General features: G+C 46.5%; 1 protein-coding gene across 1 annotated transcript in view; it reads left to right on the top strand.

The window, feature by feature from the left end:
• The first annotated feature begins 1,015 nt into the window (after window positions 1-1,015).
• The window catches only part of LOC100027598 (5'-nucleotidase domain-containing protein 2-like), an 88,366-nt gene continuing 72,715 nt past the window's right edge, over window positions 1,016-16,666 (top strand). Inside the window, exons 1-2 of the mRNA XM_056809220.1 lie at window positions 1,016-1,169; window positions 1,584-1,820. The gene's annotated coding sequence lies outside the window, so the exon portion shown is untranslated. The remainder of the gene's footprint in view (window positions 1,170-1,583; window positions 1,821-16,666) is intronic.

Consider the following 16,666-nt stretch of genomic DNA (forward strand, 5'->3'; position numbering starts at 1 on the left):
CCTTACATTCGTCTCTTCCCTGACTTCTCCTTGAATTTGTGCCCAAGCTGGACTTTCCTGGAGTTCATTGTTTGGAGATAGATTTTCTTAGGAAACCATTGTCTTCTTCTAGGTCTGTGTCCTGAATCTCCTGTAACCACAATGGCTTTCCAGAGCAGAATTCTTCTGTTGACATATGCTTCTTTGTGAACGTGTCACCCTGTATGGAAATTCTCCTCAAGACTATGGGAGGAAATCAGTGAGAAGTAACCCAAGAGAATATTTGCTTCTTGCGAAGCAGTTTGGTTGAGGCAGGGAGAACACAGGCAGGGTCGAGAAACTCAGTCCAGCCAAAGGGAGATCCTCGTCCCTTGCTCCAAAGGAAAGAACGCAGAAGCACAGGCCTTTCCAGGAGGCCAACGGAGCAGCGGGGCCTTCTTCATCAGCCAGTTTGTTCATCAGGACTTGCTGAGTGCCTGCTACATGCCTGATTAGAAAGCGCACAGGGAAGGGAGCAACGTAAAGCAATTGGGGGGAAGGGAAGGATGGAGACATTTCCCTTTGAGCTCTTTCTGCACAGGAATAAAAAACCATGTAAATACAGATGATGATGGACTTGGGCCCACTTGGAGGATCTCTTTTAGCTCATAAAAACAACTTGATCCTCTTTCAGATAAAAAACAGGAAAGGACCTGAGGCATATGCAAAAGCATTTCTAGCTGCTCTTTGTGTGGTGGCAAAGAATCCGAAATGGAGGGGATGCCCACCAGCTGGTGCATGATGGTGATGGTGGAATACTTGTGTGGGAAGGAATGAGGAGCAGGAGGCTTTCTGAAAGGGCCGGAAAGACCTCCATGACCTGAAGCACAGTGACCCCCAGGAAGAGCAATGTTGGGGAACGCTCACATGGGAAAGGCTGAGCTATTGTATCGGCAATCCAATGATCCGGGCCAATTCTGAAGGACTCGGGACAGAGGATGCTCTCCCCCTCCAGAAAGGGAATGCAGACGAGGCAGACGTTTGACGAGATTCCTCATTTACAGAAGTGAACAATCTGGGAATATACCCAGCTCCAAGGGCCTGCCAGCCCGCGGAGGGGGATGGGAAGGAAAGGGAGATAAGGGCCATCAGAGAACTTCGGAGAACTGGTGGCGAAATTTGGCATTTCATTAAAAAAGATCCTCTTTCAAGTGAGTGGTGTGATTCTGGCCCCTAGATCTTGATCCAAAGGGCGGTGGGGTACCAGGGTAGAGGGGGACACGGCTATGGGGGCTAGGGAGTAAGCTCCATGGATTGTATGGAGTGCGGGCACCATCTGGTGAGTAGGGAGGAGTATCTCCTCCATTGCTGGGAAGCGTCGCCCTCCCTGCACCCTCTGCTGGCCAAAACCTATCCTACACTCCTAGCTGGCTAGGGAGGACACGCACACTTGCCGGGACTCGGGCAAATCCCTTGCTCTTGCTGGCTCAGTTTCCTCATCCATGAAATGGGTGGGTCGGGCCAGTGGCGTTGTCCCAGGTCCCCTGGAGCTCCGAGGGAAGGGTCCTTTGTGTGACTTTGGGCGAGTCCTGCCTGGGGCTCCTCACTTTCTTCATCTGTCCAAGGTAACCAGTCACAAGGCTATCGGGAGCCCTTCCAGAACTATGTCCAAGATCCTGTGGGTCGAGATTGCAGCCAACAGACCTCACAGCCATCCAAAGGAAGCCATGTAGGCAGCGAGAATGAGGGCGGTCGGCCATGCCAGGCAAGGAGAGACTCCCCGGCTGGCTCTCCCCGAGGGGAGCCTGGAAGAGCTGGGCAGCTTTGTGAGACTTTGGCAAAGATCTCTGGGAGAAAGGGGAGTGAGTATTTCTGTGTGGGAGCTGTCTAACTGCATTGTGGGGGTCTCGGGCTTCTCTGGGCAGGGGAGTGTCTGCGTGCACAAGTGAGTGTGTGCGAGTCATGCAAGTGTGTCAGTGCATCCATGTGTGCGCCCACTCTGGCAGCCCTTTTCCCCTGCTTGCTTCTCGACCTATTAAGGAAGTTCATGCTGCTCTGAGTCTCCCTGGTACCCAGTGTCCATTAATTCTTGAACCTGGGGCTTTGCTCTGAGGCCAGCCAGGAGGCCAAATAGAGCAGGCCCACATGTCCCCCAGGGCCCAGGCGGGCAGCCCAAGGCTCTCTGCTCCTCCTTCCCTGGCCTTCCTCCCTCCCCTCCACCAACCTCTCTGGCTCAGCCTGAGCCAGAGTGGTTCTGAGTGGAATTGAATTCAACCTCTCTGGGTCCACTCTCTGTGTCCCCTGGCCCCTTGGCTGAATGAGTTAGTGACAGCCCTCTCAGAGGGGGCCCCCATCCATTCTGCCCTTCTCCCAGGAGGCGGTTGGAGCAAGAACCTAGAGAATCCCTAGGAAAGAAGGAAGGAAGGAAGGAAGGAAGGAAGGAAGGAAGGAGGGAAGGAAGGAAGGGAAGGAGGGAAGGAAGGAAGGAGGGAAGGAGGGAAGAAAGGAAGGAAGGAAGGAGGGAAGGATGGAAAAAAGGAAGGAAGGAGGGAAGGATGGAAGGAAGGAAGGAAGGAAGGAGGGAAGGATGGAAGAAAGGAAGGGAAGGAGGGAGGAAGGAAGGAAAGAGGGAGGGAAGGAGGAAGGAAGGAAGGAGGGAAGGAAGGAAGGAAGGAGGGAAGAAAGGAAGGAAGGAGGGAAGGAAGGAAGGAAGGAAGGAAGAAAGGAGGGAGGGAAGGAAGAAAGGAGGGAGGGAAGGAAGAAAGGAAGGAGGGAAGGAAGGAAGGAAGGAGGGAAGGAAGGAAGGAAGGAAGGAAGGAGGGAGGGAGGGAAGGAAGGAAGGGAAGGAGGGAAGGAAGGAAGGAGGGAAGGAGGGAAGGAAGGAAGGAAGGAGGGAAGGAAGGAAGGAAGGAAGGAGGGAAGAAAGGAAGGAAGGAGGGAAGAAAGGAAGGAAGGAAGGAGGGAAGGAAGGAAGGAAGGAAGGATCGATCAATGAGTAAATGAATGACCTGTTGGGGGAAGTGAGTCCATGTAGGAGAATGGGGACCATGACAGTTTCCATGGACAGGGAAAACCACTGAGGGCTGCACCATGATGCACCTGGACAGGCCTGGCTACACCAGGCTGGGCTCTGGGATGGAGACCATTCCAGGATCACTGTGTAGTAGTGAAGTGGATCAGGGAAGGACTTGCATTCAGGTCTCTAGGAGTGTGTGTGTGTGGGGGGGGGGAGTGGGACAAGGGTCCGAAGGGCCCTGCCAGCTGGATGTCTCCGATCTCTACAGAGACTCTTGCCTGGTCCCTTCTTGGTTCTAGAAGGCTTGCCAGCATGGGGGAGTTGGGGGTCCTGGACTGACATTCCCCACTAGCCCTGAAGACACAGCATCCGTTCCTGGGCACTGCTGGAGCCACAGATCGTGGGCCTTCCACTCTAAGTGAGGCCAAGATGTTGCTAAATAGGGTTCTGGGTGTCACTCTGGCTCCACACCGCTGGCCCTCTGGCTGAAAGCTCAGAGACAAGCTGGAATGTCCTCGGCAGAGAGAAACCCTCTGAGATGCCAGCCTGGTCCCAGGTGCCAATCACCAACTAGCCCTGGTACCTCAAAGCTGGGGCCTTCTTGTCTCCCATTCCCTGCTCCTTACACTGAGCACCACTGGCCTTGGCACAAGGCCCCCATTACAATGAGATCTGCTACTGCCTCCACTTGACCTGGCCCCTGGAGCTGCCCCTGCCCCCAACCCCCCACTGCCAGGTGGGAGCAGCAGCAAAATCTCTCTACCACCGGGAAGGCACCGCTGAAAGGAGTGCCACGTCCAGACCACTGGCCACACAGAAGGGAACTTTATTGATTGCCTGAAAGGCCTTTGGAATCAACAGGGAAAACATCCAAAGTGGGGCAGAGTGGGCTCACATCGGTCCCCTGGCCCTAGAAAACCAGGCATCACTGCCACACACACCGTGCCCTCGCCAAGGCAGGGATGGCTTCAGAGCCCAGGATCAAGTGTCCAGGAAGCTCTGGGGGCACCAACACGGGCAACGAGGCTGGAGAATCGTGTGGATGTCCCCCGGCCAGGCACAGCTCCCACGTGGCACCATTTCCGCACCCACTAGGAACTACTGCAGAGGAGGAAAAGGGCTCCCTTGGGGGAAGTAGTCAATGAGGAACTTGGAGAACAAGCGCCCACCCTGAAAGAACACAGGCACACCTAGAAGGGTCATTGGTCCGAGATGGGGCCCGACAGATGCCAACCAGGGAGGGGCACGGGGGTGGGGGGCCCACGGCCTCAGCCGGCCTGCTGCTGGTACTTGGCCGAGGCCACTCGGTAGTCAGTGGCGGCCTTAAACAGCAGGGACGGGTTGCTGGCGAAATATTTCAGGAAACGTTGCAAATGGCCCAGCAGCACCTGAAGGCTGGTGGTGCCCAGGGGAGCACAGGCTAGCATGGGGCCAAGCTGTAGAAAGAGGCGCAGCAGGTGGGCGCCTCCGTAGATCTGGGACATGCGGGCCCCAGGGTGGCGCAGCACTATCTGGCAGTGCTGCAGCTTCTCGAAGCGGAAGAGCAGCTGGCTGCTCAGCACCAGGTCAAAGAACTCCTGCAGGGCGACCACCACCTCCCCAACCGAGTACTTCCGGAAGGCCGTCAGGCAGTTTTCCTGGCACACGACATACTCCGCCAGGATGGCCTCCACCGGCTTTCTGGCAGGCAGGATGAAAAGCTGCTTCTCCATGGTCACCAGCTTCCAGTCCTGCACCAGCAGGGGCCGCAGGGCCTTGGGCAGGCAGATCTGGACTTCCAGCTTGCCCAGGCATCTGTGCTCGTGCGCAGCCCTTGCCCCTCCCCATCTCCCTCTCCCACTCCAGGGCTCACCTTTTTGCTTGTGTTTTCTGGGCAGCTGCTGCCCCTCTGGGGCCCCAGAAGGGCAGCCCTCCCCTCGGTCTCCCTGGACCTTGGAGGAGGCGCTGGGGAGCTTCCCCTGCACCAGTTCCTTGGCGGCCTTCTGGAGGGCCGAATCACTGTCCTTCTGCCTGTGGGTGGTGATGTAGCGGAGCACCCTGGCCTCCGGCACCCATTCGTACTCCCATTCGGGAGCCACGGGGCAGTCGGGCCCTCTGGAAAACATGCCTATGGTGCTGGTGCTGGTGCTGGGGACCACTTCCTCCTCCCCGAGGCTGCTCATGGCCCAGCTACCACCCTTGTTACTGCTAAGGCGACTGGTCCAGGCCCCTGGCCTGGGGGCAGGAGGGCTCCACCCAGGCAGGTCAAAAGGGTAGCTCAGGGACATCCTCAGCGGGACACCGTTACTCCCGGTGGGGTACCGCACCAGGTATTTCACCTGTCTGTCCTGCACGTCCCCCCGGATACACTGACCCTTGCGGATCCTCCCTTCGTGGAAGGTCAGCACGGGCTCCTCCTCCCGGACGTTGGGCCTGTCCTGGACTTTCCGACTCTTGGCCGGGGCCATTTCTCGGCGAGACGGGCCACCTCCTCGGGCTATTTCTGCTCTCCGGGACCTCTGGCTACAGCGAGCAGGGGGCTGCAGGCTGGCCGGACTGGGGAGGGGCTGGCGGGATGACCGAATGGCTCTCTGGACACCGGCCGCACTGTGGAAGGGCTGGTTGGACGACCCAATGGCTCTCTGGGTGCTGGCCGGAACACCGCTCTGCTCTCACAGTCTCTGGTGGCCAGCAAGAAGGGCCCTCACTGGGCTCGGGGCCGTGGGGACGCCATAACAGAACGCCACCATCTCCCTCACCCTCCTCCTCACAGGGGCGCAGGCACGCAGGCTGGCGCAGGTGGGCGTGGGTGGAAGCCCTGGAGCAGGCGCAGGAAAGCTTACAAAGCGGCTGCCTGAAGGCATGGGGAGAGGGCAGGCCTGTGCTGGGGGAGGGGTGAACCGACCCTCCCTCAAGTGGGAAAAGCTCCGATCTGGGTTCAAACCAGCCAGCCGCCATTGTAGGCTTCTTGGGTAAGTCTCTTCCCCAGCGCGTGCCATGGTTTCCTTCTCCCTAAAAAGGGGGAGGGTCCCGAACGCGCCCATCCGTCTCAGAAGACCCATTGGACTTTCGAACTCGGATTGGGGTTGAGGCCTGGTTCGGAGAAAAAGAGATAAGGTTTTCACTTACCGGGGAAAGAAAGGGGGGGGATAGTGCATAACAGAAACGGGCGGGATGATCATCGCTCAATGGCCGCCATTTTCTCTCAGCATCCACTACCTGGCCAATGCTGATTTTGGTTTGGTTTCGTTTCCTTTTTGTCAAAACCTTTACCTTCTCTCTTAGAATCCATGTGGGTTCCCAGGCTGAAGAGCACAAAGGGCTAAGGCAGTGGGGGTTAAGTGACTTGCCCAAGGCCACATGGCTGGGAAGCGCCAGAGGAACCCAGGACTTCTGTCTCTAGCCACTGGACCACCTAGCTGCCCCCATGCTGTTGGCTTTCTGCCCTTGGAAGCTCACTGGTTTGATCCTGCCAGGTTACACGAAGCCATCGTGTCTGGTTTCCTATCCCATGACCAGTGACCAGTCCCCGGGTGGGACTAGGCTAGAGCAGACATTCCTAGTAGCTATGAAAAGAGAGTCCACCTGTCCTTAAAATGGACAACCACATTGTCCTTGCTCTCTCTGTAGTCTTTTCCACTTCTCTAGGTTTCTTGTGGTGTCCACTGGTTTGTTTTTCCTCCTCCTCAACTGCTCCCGTTGATGGATCCTCTTCCTGATGGTGCCCTTGTACCAGGGGGTTAAGTGGCCCTTAGAGTTTCACCTGGGGCCCTCTTCTTTCCTTTCTCTGCCATCTCACTAGGGCTCACTCATATGCCAGTGATTCCCAGGCCTATTTTCTCTCTGAAGCTCAAATGCCTAGGGACCAACTTTATCTTTGTGGACATCTCCAGCTGCATGACCAACCCAAGGGTGGTTCAAATTCAATTTGTCCCAAAGAGAACTCATGATCTTCTCCCAAACCCCCACCATCCCCCAAGACCCTCAGACTCTCAACCTCAGAGTCATTCTGGCCTCCTCACTCTCTCACCTCCCATATCCATTTATTGCCAAAGGCCTATTGATTTCCACTTCACAGCAGCTCCTAAATACACTCAGACCTCTTCTGACACTCATACCCCACTGGTGCAGGCCCTCATCACCTCGTCCTTGGATTATTGCAATAGCCTGCTTAGGCCGGGGAGAAGGTCTGCTTGCCCCGTCTCTCCTCACTCCAGTCTATTCTTCATCCAGCCCATTCAGCTTAGGTCACATCTAGTTCTCCTTCCTCCCAGTAAACTGCAATGGCTCCCTATTGCCTATTGATTACACATTAGCTTTGGGAGCTGTGGACTCATGGACTTACAATTCACTTAAAGCCCTAGAGAGTGTTTGTCCTGCTCCCAAACATCATCATGACTTCACCCCTGGCTTTGTTGTACAATTCTCATCAAGTCACTCCCCTGCTCACAAATCCCACTTTTGCTTCTAGGAAGAAATTCTTGGTAGTCACATCCTTCCACAATCTGGCTCTTGCCCACCTCCTGGAATTTATGGCAGCCATGTCACTCTCCTTTATTTGTTGGGGGCCAAAGAACCTGGCCTACTTTCTGTTCCTCACACAGGACATCCCATCTCTCCCATCAATGCCTTCCCTCTTGCTCTATGCCCCCCCCAGAATCTTTTGACTTCAGGGCTCAGGCCAAGAGAGTCAGCCACAGAGGCTTTTTTTTTACTTCTGAGACTTGTCTCCCCTCCAGCTGCTTTGGATTCATACTTGGTATTTCCTCCAGTTTTTTGCGATCAATTCTATATATGTTGTTTTCTCCAGAGTTCCTACTTCAAGGGGCAAGGACCACTTTCTTTCTCTGGCCCCCTAACATTTAGCAGGCCCAGTGCTCAACCAGCAGTTATTTATTCTTCCCCAACCTGAATTCCATACACTGAACCCTTAAGCCCAGCAAGAAAAGCCTTGTCCCTGGCCATCGCCAGCCATGGCCTTGGGCACAGTCCCTCCCGTCCCACACCTTCATTATTTTCTAAAAGTAAACCCTCCCTCTCTATACCTAGATTGAGGGAGAACAGGCCTGAATGGTGAGTAAGCTGTTGCTCAGGTTTGACATTGGAGTGAACTGAGGCACTTGTAGGCCATTCAACAGTTAACCAAAGGAGGTTTACGAAGGTAAAGTGTAGAAAGGTACCATTCTAGGGTCCTGGGAGGACCAGTGGGCTGGCTCCACTAAGGAATTATGAGGCTATGACCAATCTTGGAAAAGCAAGAACTTAATAAGGAGAAAAGGTTAAGTGGTCAAAAGGCAAGATGGAAGTTGACTCACCAAAGAAGAAGGGGGAATGTGGATAGGATATACTAGGCGACAAGTGGGGTATACAGAGGAGGGGATGGAAAATGGGAGGGGATTGGGGGGCCTTGATGTACAGATAGAGAAGAAGGTACATAGCTTTGATGGGGTAAATGATCATACATTGATGTATCCGTCTGGGGGCTTCATGAGCATGGGGGTGAAGGTGGTCTTTTGTAAACTGGTTTTCAGGCCAGACTGTGTCCTGTCTCCAGGATTTCTGGGGTGGGGCGGTGGGCATGTCCAGCATGTCTCCCTCCTCTCTGATTTCTAAGGGTTTTTGAAAAGCTGGCGGTTTATCTCTCTTCGGTCACTTCTTCAAGGCTGAAGATGGGGCCTAGAGCTCTCCCTGACTATCAAAGAGAGAGGGAGTGGCCATTCTTGTGGGCAATAGTCCCAGCCATAGGGGCATGGCTTCAGTGACCACTTGGATCCTAGAAGCTACTAAAGAAGTGACAGCATTGCGACTACAAGGTCCACCCAGCAAGATGCCTGCAGCGATCTGGGTTATAGGAACGAGTTGGACAAGCAGTGAAAATAACTGCAAAATCCAGGATTGAGACACAGAACAACCAGCTGCCAGCATCTCTCACACACTGGGCAGTGCCTTGGTGACTGCTTCTCCTAATTGACAGGTGGGATGGTTCAGTCCTTGAGGCTGCAGGCAGTGTAGGAGCCATAGGAAGAGACTAGACTGAAGCCCTAGATCTAAAGGGAAAGAATCCGTATGCAGAGAGCAAAGAAGAGATGATAGCAACTGACAACAGTAACTAATGTTAGAATGGGAAGAACTAATGTTAGAGGCTTACAGACAGACACACTCTCCAGCAGGTGCAGAGGAAGCCTTTATTTCATTCCCGCAAGAATGGGCACTCGCCAAGCTGGAAGGCCAAGTGCCAAAGCTCATTTTAGCAAACAGTCTTTTATCCTAGTCCCCACCTACAAGAATACCTCCCCTCCCCTCTGGTCCTCATTGGCTGAGTACTAGGAAGTGCACAGTTCTCAAAAGCATTGCACTTAAGAACCCCTTAGTAGGCACAGAAAATGACTCTCAGAAGCATTCTATTCATTAGCTTCATTGCTACTTATTGAACATGTGAGATTAACATTGGGTTTATCTTATGCTCTCATTGCTGTCCTAGCCATCTTGAGCCTGTTCCAAGTGCCCCTTGGCCCCCTACCCATTCCTTCTTCCTTTGCTGATCATGCTCTTGTCTGAGAAGAGCCTTCCCTGCCCCCCACCCACTATTGCTTACAGGACCCATTTATCAGCACCTACTGGTCGTCACCAGACTGATTCCCCTAATTTGCCTGATGACCCCCTACTTTGGAGATCACTATGTAGACTACTGAGATGATCCTAATGGCTCCCCCAGGACATAAATTGACTTCCCTAAGAAAGGGAAGTGAGGCTTTGGGCAGGTGAGTATAAAGTATGGTTGGGGAAAAGCACTTTAAATAATTTTTTAAACAATCAGAAGTAATTTATTGTTGAGAGTCATTTAACATGAAATTATACAAATAAAATACAAATCCATGTTTGTCATAACACAGCTGGCAAATGACAAAGTTAAAACAAGAAAACTAAATTGGCCACTATATACAATTGGTCACATCTGTGTCATGTACACTACAAGTCTTTTACAAAATAGTCATCTCAGATCAATAGAAGACCACTCTTCATTCAATGCCATCATCCTGCAATTTAAGATCGCTGCAGCATCTGCACCTGTTTTCTCCATGTCCTCCTTTAATATGGCTGATAATTGTTTTGGTGATTACCACTCCTTCTGAATGCATGGTTAACTACTAATAACCCTCATGATGATTTGCTGGAGTCTTTTGGCAAGTATCCTATTTAAGATTTTTGCATCTATGTTCATTAAGGAGATTGGTCTGTAGTTTTCTTTCTCTGTTTTTGACCTGCCTGGATTTGGAATCAGTACCATGTTTGTGTCATAAAAGGAATTTGGTAGAACTCCTTCTTTGCTTATTCTGTCAAATAGTTTGTATATATTGGTATTAGTTGTTCTTTGAATGTTTGATAGAATTCACTTGTGAATCCATCAGGCCCCGGGGATTTTTTCTTAGGGAGTTTTTTTTTTGATATTTGATATGACTAATTTTTAATACTGATTATTATGAAGTAATACTCATGAATGAGTTTTACAAATATATCATTTGATCCTGACAAAAATTTTGTTAATAAGATACTTCCACAAAGTAGAAACTCTGAAAATATTAAAGAAAACACCCTGCTGTTACTTATGAATTTCTCGCTTTTAGAACTTACTGAATGGCCACACAAAGGAATGTTGTGAGCTTTGCTTTTTTGAAAATATATTTTATTTGATCATTTCCAAGCATTATTCGTTAAAGACATAGATCATTTTCTTTTCCTCCCCCCGACCCCCCATAGCCGACCCGTAAAGCCACTGGGCATTAGATGTTTTCTTGATTTGAACCCATTGCTTTGTTGATAATATTTGCATTAGAGTGTTCATTTAGAGTTTCTCCTCCATCATGTCCCCCCAACCGCTGTATTCAGGCAGTTGCTTTTCCTCGGTGTTTCCACTCCCATAGTTTATCCTTTGCTTATGAATAGTGTTTTTTTTTCTCCTGGATCCCTGCAAATTGTTCAGGGACATTACACCGCCATTAATGGAGACGTCCATTACGTTCGATTATACCACAGTGTATTAGTCTCTGTGTACAATGTTCTCCTGGTTCTGCTCCTCTCGCTCTGCATCACTTCCTGGAGGTTGTTCCAGTCTCCATGGAACTCCTCCACTTTATTATTCCTTTTAGCAAAATAGTATTCCATCACCAACATATACCACAATTTGCTCAGCCATTCCCCAATTGATGGGCATCCCCTCTTTTTCCAGTTTTGGGCCACCACAAAGAGCGCAGCTATGAATATTTTTGTACAAGTCTTTTTGTCCATTATCTCTTTGGGGTACAGACCCAGCAGTGCTATGGCTGGATCAAAGGGTAGATATTCTTTTGTCGCCCTTTGGGCATAGTTCCAAATTGCCCTCCAGAATGGTTGGATGAGTTCACAACTCCACCAGCAATGAATTAATGTCCCTACTTTGCCACATCCCCTCCAGCATTCATTACTTTCCTTTGCTGTTATGTTAGCCAATCTGCTAGGTGTGAGGTGATACCTCAGAGTTGTTTTGATTTGCATCTCTCTGATTATAAGAGATTTAGAACACTTCTTCATGTGCTTGTTAATAGTTTTGATTTCTTTATCTGAGAACTGCCTATCCATGTCCCTTGCCCATTTATCAATTGGAGAATGGCTTGATTTTTTGTATAATTGATTTAGCTCTTTATAAATATGAGTAATTAAACCTTTGTCAGAGGTTTCTATGAAGATTTTTTCCCAATTTGTTGTTTCCCTTCTGATTTTAGTTACATTGGTTTTGTTTGTACAAAAGCTTTTTAGTTTGATGTAGTCAAAATTATTTTACATTTTGTGATTCTTTCTATGTCTTGCTTGGTTTTAAAGCCTTTCCCCTCCCAAAGGTCTGACATGTATACTATTCTGTGTTTACCCAATTTACTTATGGTTTCCTTCTTTATGTTTAAGTCACTCACCCATTTTGAATTTATCTTGGTGTAGGGTGTGAGGTGTTGATCTATTCCTAGTCTCTCCCACACTGTCTTCCAATTTTCCCAGCAGTTTTTGTCGAATAGTGGATTTTTGTCCCAAAAGCTGGGATCTTTGGGTTTATCGTATACTGTCTTGCTGAGGTCGCTTTCCCCCAGTCTATTCCACTGATCTTCCTTTCTGTTTCTTAGCCAGTACCAAATTGTTTTGATGACTGCTGCTTTGTAATATAGTTTAAGGTCAGGGACTGCAAGGCCCCCATCATATGTGTTTTTTTTCATTATTTCCCTGGATATCCTTGATCTTTTGTTCTTCCAAATGAACTTTGTTATGGTTTTTTCTAAATCGGTGAAGAAGTATTTTGGTAGTTCAATGGGTATGGCACTAAATAGATAAATAAGTTTGGGTAGGATGGTCATTTTTATTATATTGGCTCGTCCTATCCATGAGCAGTTAATGTTTTTCCATTTGTTCAAGTCTAGTTTTAGTTGTGTGGTGAGTGTTTTGTAGTTGTGTTCATATAGTTCCTGTGTTTGTCTCGGGAGGTAGATTCCTAGGTATTTTATTTTGTCTAAGGTGATTTTGAATGGGATTTCTCTTTCTAGTTCTTGTTGCTGAGCTGCGTTGGAGATATATAGAAAAGCTGATGATTTATGTGGGTTTATTTTGTATCCTGCAACTTTGCTAAAGTTGTTGATTATTTCAATTAACTTTTTGGTTGAATCTCTAGGATTCTTTAAGTAGACCATCATGTCATCTGCAAAGAGTGATAACTTGGTCTCCTCCTTGCCTATTTTGATGCCTTCAATTCCTTTATCTTCTCTAATTGCTACTGCTAGTGTTTCTAGTACAATGTCAAATAGTAGAGGTGATAATGGGCATCCTTGTTTCACTCCTGATCTTATTGGGAATGCATCTAGTTTATCCCCATTGCAGATGATATTAGCTGATGGTTTTAGATATATACTGTTTATTATTTTTAGGAATGACCCTTCTATTCCTATGCTTTCTAGTGTTTTTAATAGGAATGGGTGTTGTATTTTATCAAATGCTTTTTCTGCATCTATTGAGATAATCATGTGGTTCTTGCTAGTTTGCTTGTTGATGTGGTCAATTATGTGGATGGTTTTCCTAATGTTGAACCAGCCCTGCATCCCTGGTATGAATCCTACTTGATCATGGTGAATGATCCTTCTGATCACTTGCTGGAGTCTTTTTGCTAGTATCCTATTTAAGATTTTTGCATCTATATTCATTAGGGAGATTGTCCTATAGTTTTCTTTCTCTGTTTTTGACCTGCCTGGTTTTGGAATTAGTACCATGTTTGTGTCATAAAAGGAGTTTGGTAGAACTCCCTCTTTGCTTATTATGTCAAATAGTTTGTATAGTATTGGGATTAACTGTTCTCTGAATGTTTGATAGAATTCACTGGTGAATCCATCAGGCCCTGGGGATTTTTTCTCAGGAAGTTCTTTGATGGCTTGTTGGATTTCAATTTCTGATATGGGATTATTTAAGAATTCTATTTCCTCTTCTGTTAGTCTAGGCAGTTTGTATTTTTGTTTCTCCTAAATTGGTGTATTTATTGCCATATAATTGGGCAAAGTAATTTCTAATGATTGCCTTAATTTCCTCTTCATCGAAGGTGCTGTCCCCCTTTTCATCTTTAATGCTGTTAATTTGCTTTTCTCCCTTCCGTTTTTTAATTAGATTGACCAGTACTTTGTCTATTTTGTTTGTTTTTTCAAAGTACCAGCTTCTTGTCTTATTTATTAAATCAATGGTTTAATCACTTTCGATTTTATTAACTTCTCCCTTAATTTTTAGGATTTCTAGTTTGGTTTTCTGCTGGGGGGTATTAATTTGATCGCTTTCAAGTTTTTTCATTTGCATTTCCAATTGATTAATCTCTGCTCTCCCTTGTTTGTTAATATAAGCATTCAGGGATATGAATTTACCTCTGATTACTGCTTTGGCTGCATCCCAAAAGGTTTGAAAGGATGTCTCGCCATTGTCATTTTCCTCGATGAAATTATTAATTTTTTCTATGATTTCTTCTTTAACTAAACGGTTTTGGAGTATCATATTGTTTAATTTCCAATTGGTTTTAGATTTGGTTTTCCATGTACCATTACTAGTCATTATTTTTATTGCCTTGTGATCTGAGAAGGCTGCATTCATTATTTCTGCTTTTCTGCATTTGTGTGCTATGTTTCTGTGACCTAATGTATGGTCGATTTTTGTGAATGTGCCATGTGGTGCTGAGAAGAAGGTGTATTCCTTTTTATCCCTATTTATTTTTCTCCATATGTCTATTAATTCTAATTTTTCTAAGATTTCATTCACTTCTTTTACCTCTTATTTATTTTTTTATTTGATTTATCTAAATTTGATAATGGTTGGTTTAAGTCTCCCACTAATATGGTTTTACTGTCTATTTCTTCCTTCAATTCTCCTAGTTTCTCCATTAGAAATTTGGGTGCTATATTATTTGGTACATACATGTTGATTAATGATATTTCCTCATTGTCTAGAGTCCCTTTTTTTTAATATTTAACAAATGTTTAGTAAGTATCCACTTATTACTTGAAAAGCAACACATTCTTATAAACCTTAAAATACTAAGATAAATTTCAATTTTTAAAACATAAATCACAAGATTAAGAATAATTTGTTAATAAAATAAATAAGCCCATTTTCTTTTAAAACTGTCATGTTTTCAAATTCTTGTATACCATAGGTTTTTTTTATTCAGTATTTACTTAGTAGAGTTTAATCTATTCCCCTTTCTAAACAGTGACTCTCCCCCCCCCCAACCACTTCCTGTGAAAGACTCAGAAAAATTAAGGTAAGAAAAAACTCAGAAAAGTACTTTTTACACATTTCCAACAGTGAGCCATTTTAAGAGAATCCTTCTGTCCATAGTACAGTCTATGAATGTATTGTTTACATAGAGAATACCCAAGAATAGTACAATCTTCTGTTTGCACAAACCACTCATCCATTAGACTTCCCACTGGCTTTACAAGAACTTCCTACATTTCCCTTAAATCAGTCTGTTCCTGAGTTCTCACTCCATGCTGCTGCCTTGTAGAATTCCTTGTTGTTGAGTCGTTTCAGTCATGTCTGACTCTTCATGACCTCTTTTGGGGTTTTCTTTTTTTTTTTGTGAAATTCTTTTTTTTTTTTAAATATATTTTATTTGAACATTTCCAAACATTATTCGTTAAAGACATAGATCATTTTCTTTTCCTCCCCCCCACCCCCCATAGCCGACGCGTAAGTCCACTGGGCATTAGATGTTTTCTTGATTTGAACCCATTGCTTTGTTGATAGTATTTGCATTAGAGTGTTCATTTAGAGTCTCTCCTCAGTCATGTCCCCTCAACCTCTGTATTCAGGCAGTTGCTTTTTCTCGGTGTTTCCACTCCCATAGTTTATCCTTTGCTTATGAATGGTGTTTTTTTCTCCTGGATCCCTGCAAATTGTTCAGGGACATTACACCGCCATTAATGGAGACGTCCATTACGTTCGATTATACCACAGTGTATTAGTCTGTGTACAATGTTCTCCTGGTTCTGCTCCTCTCGCTCTGCATCACTTCCTGGAGGTTGTTCCAGTTTCCATGGAACTCCTCCACTTTATTATTCCTTTTAGCACAATAGTATTCCATCACCAACATATACCACAGTTTGTTCAGCCATTCCCCAATTGATGGGCATCCCCTCGTTTTCCAGTTTTGGGCCACCAAAAAGAGCGCAGCTATGAATATTTTTGTACAAGTCTTTTTGTCCATTATCTCTTTGGGGTACAGACCCAGCAGTGCTATGGCTGGGTCAAAGGGTAGATATTCTTTTGTCGCCCTTTGGGCATAGTTCCAAATTGCCCTCCAGAATGGTTGGATCAGTTCACAGCTCCACCAGCAATGAATTAATGTCCCTACTTTGCCACATCCCCTCCAGCATTCATTACTTTCCTTTGCTGTTATGTTAGCCAATCTGCTAGGTGTGAGGTGATACCTCAGAGTTGTTTTGATTTGTATCTCTCTGATTATAAGAGATTTAGAACACTTCTTCATGTGCTTGTTAATAGTTTTGATTTCTTTATCTGAGAACTGCCTATCCATTTCCCTTGCCCATTTGTCAATTGGAGAATGGCTTGATTTTTTGTACAATTGATTTAGCTCATTATAAATATGAGTAATTAAACCTTTGTCAGAGGTTTCTATGAAGATTTTTTTCCCAATTTGTTGTTTCCCTTCTGATTTTAGTTATATTGGTTTTGTTTGTACAAAAGCTTTTTAGTTTGATGTAGTCAAAATTATTTATTTTACATTTTGTGATTCTTTCTATGTCTTGCTTGGTTTTAAAGCCTTTCCCCTCCCAAAGGTCTGACATGTATACTATTCTGTGTTTACCCAATTTACTTATGGTTTCCTTCTTTATGTTTAAGTCACTCACCCATTTTGAATTTATCTTGGTGTAGGGTGTGAGGTGTTGATCTATTCCTAGTCTCTCCCACACTGTCTTCCAATTTTCCCAGCAGTTTTTATCGAATAGTGGATTTTTGTCCCAAAAGCTGGGATCTTTGGGTTTATCGTATACTGTCTTGCTGAGGTCGCTTTCCCCCAGTCTATTCCACTGATCTTCCTTTCTGTTTCTTAGCCAGTACCAAATTGTTTTTTTTTTTAAATATATTTTATTTGATCATTTCCAAGCATTATTCGTTAAAGACATAGATCATTTTCTTTTCCTC

Source organism: Monodelphis domestica, chromosome X, assembly GCF_027887165.1.
Source record: "Monodelphis domestica isolate mMonDom1 chromosome X, mMonDom1.pri, whole genome shotgun sequence".
Classification (NCBI taxonomy): domain Eukaryota; kingdom Metazoa; phylum Chordata; class Mammalia; order Didelphimorphia; family Didelphidae; genus Monodelphis; species Monodelphis domestica.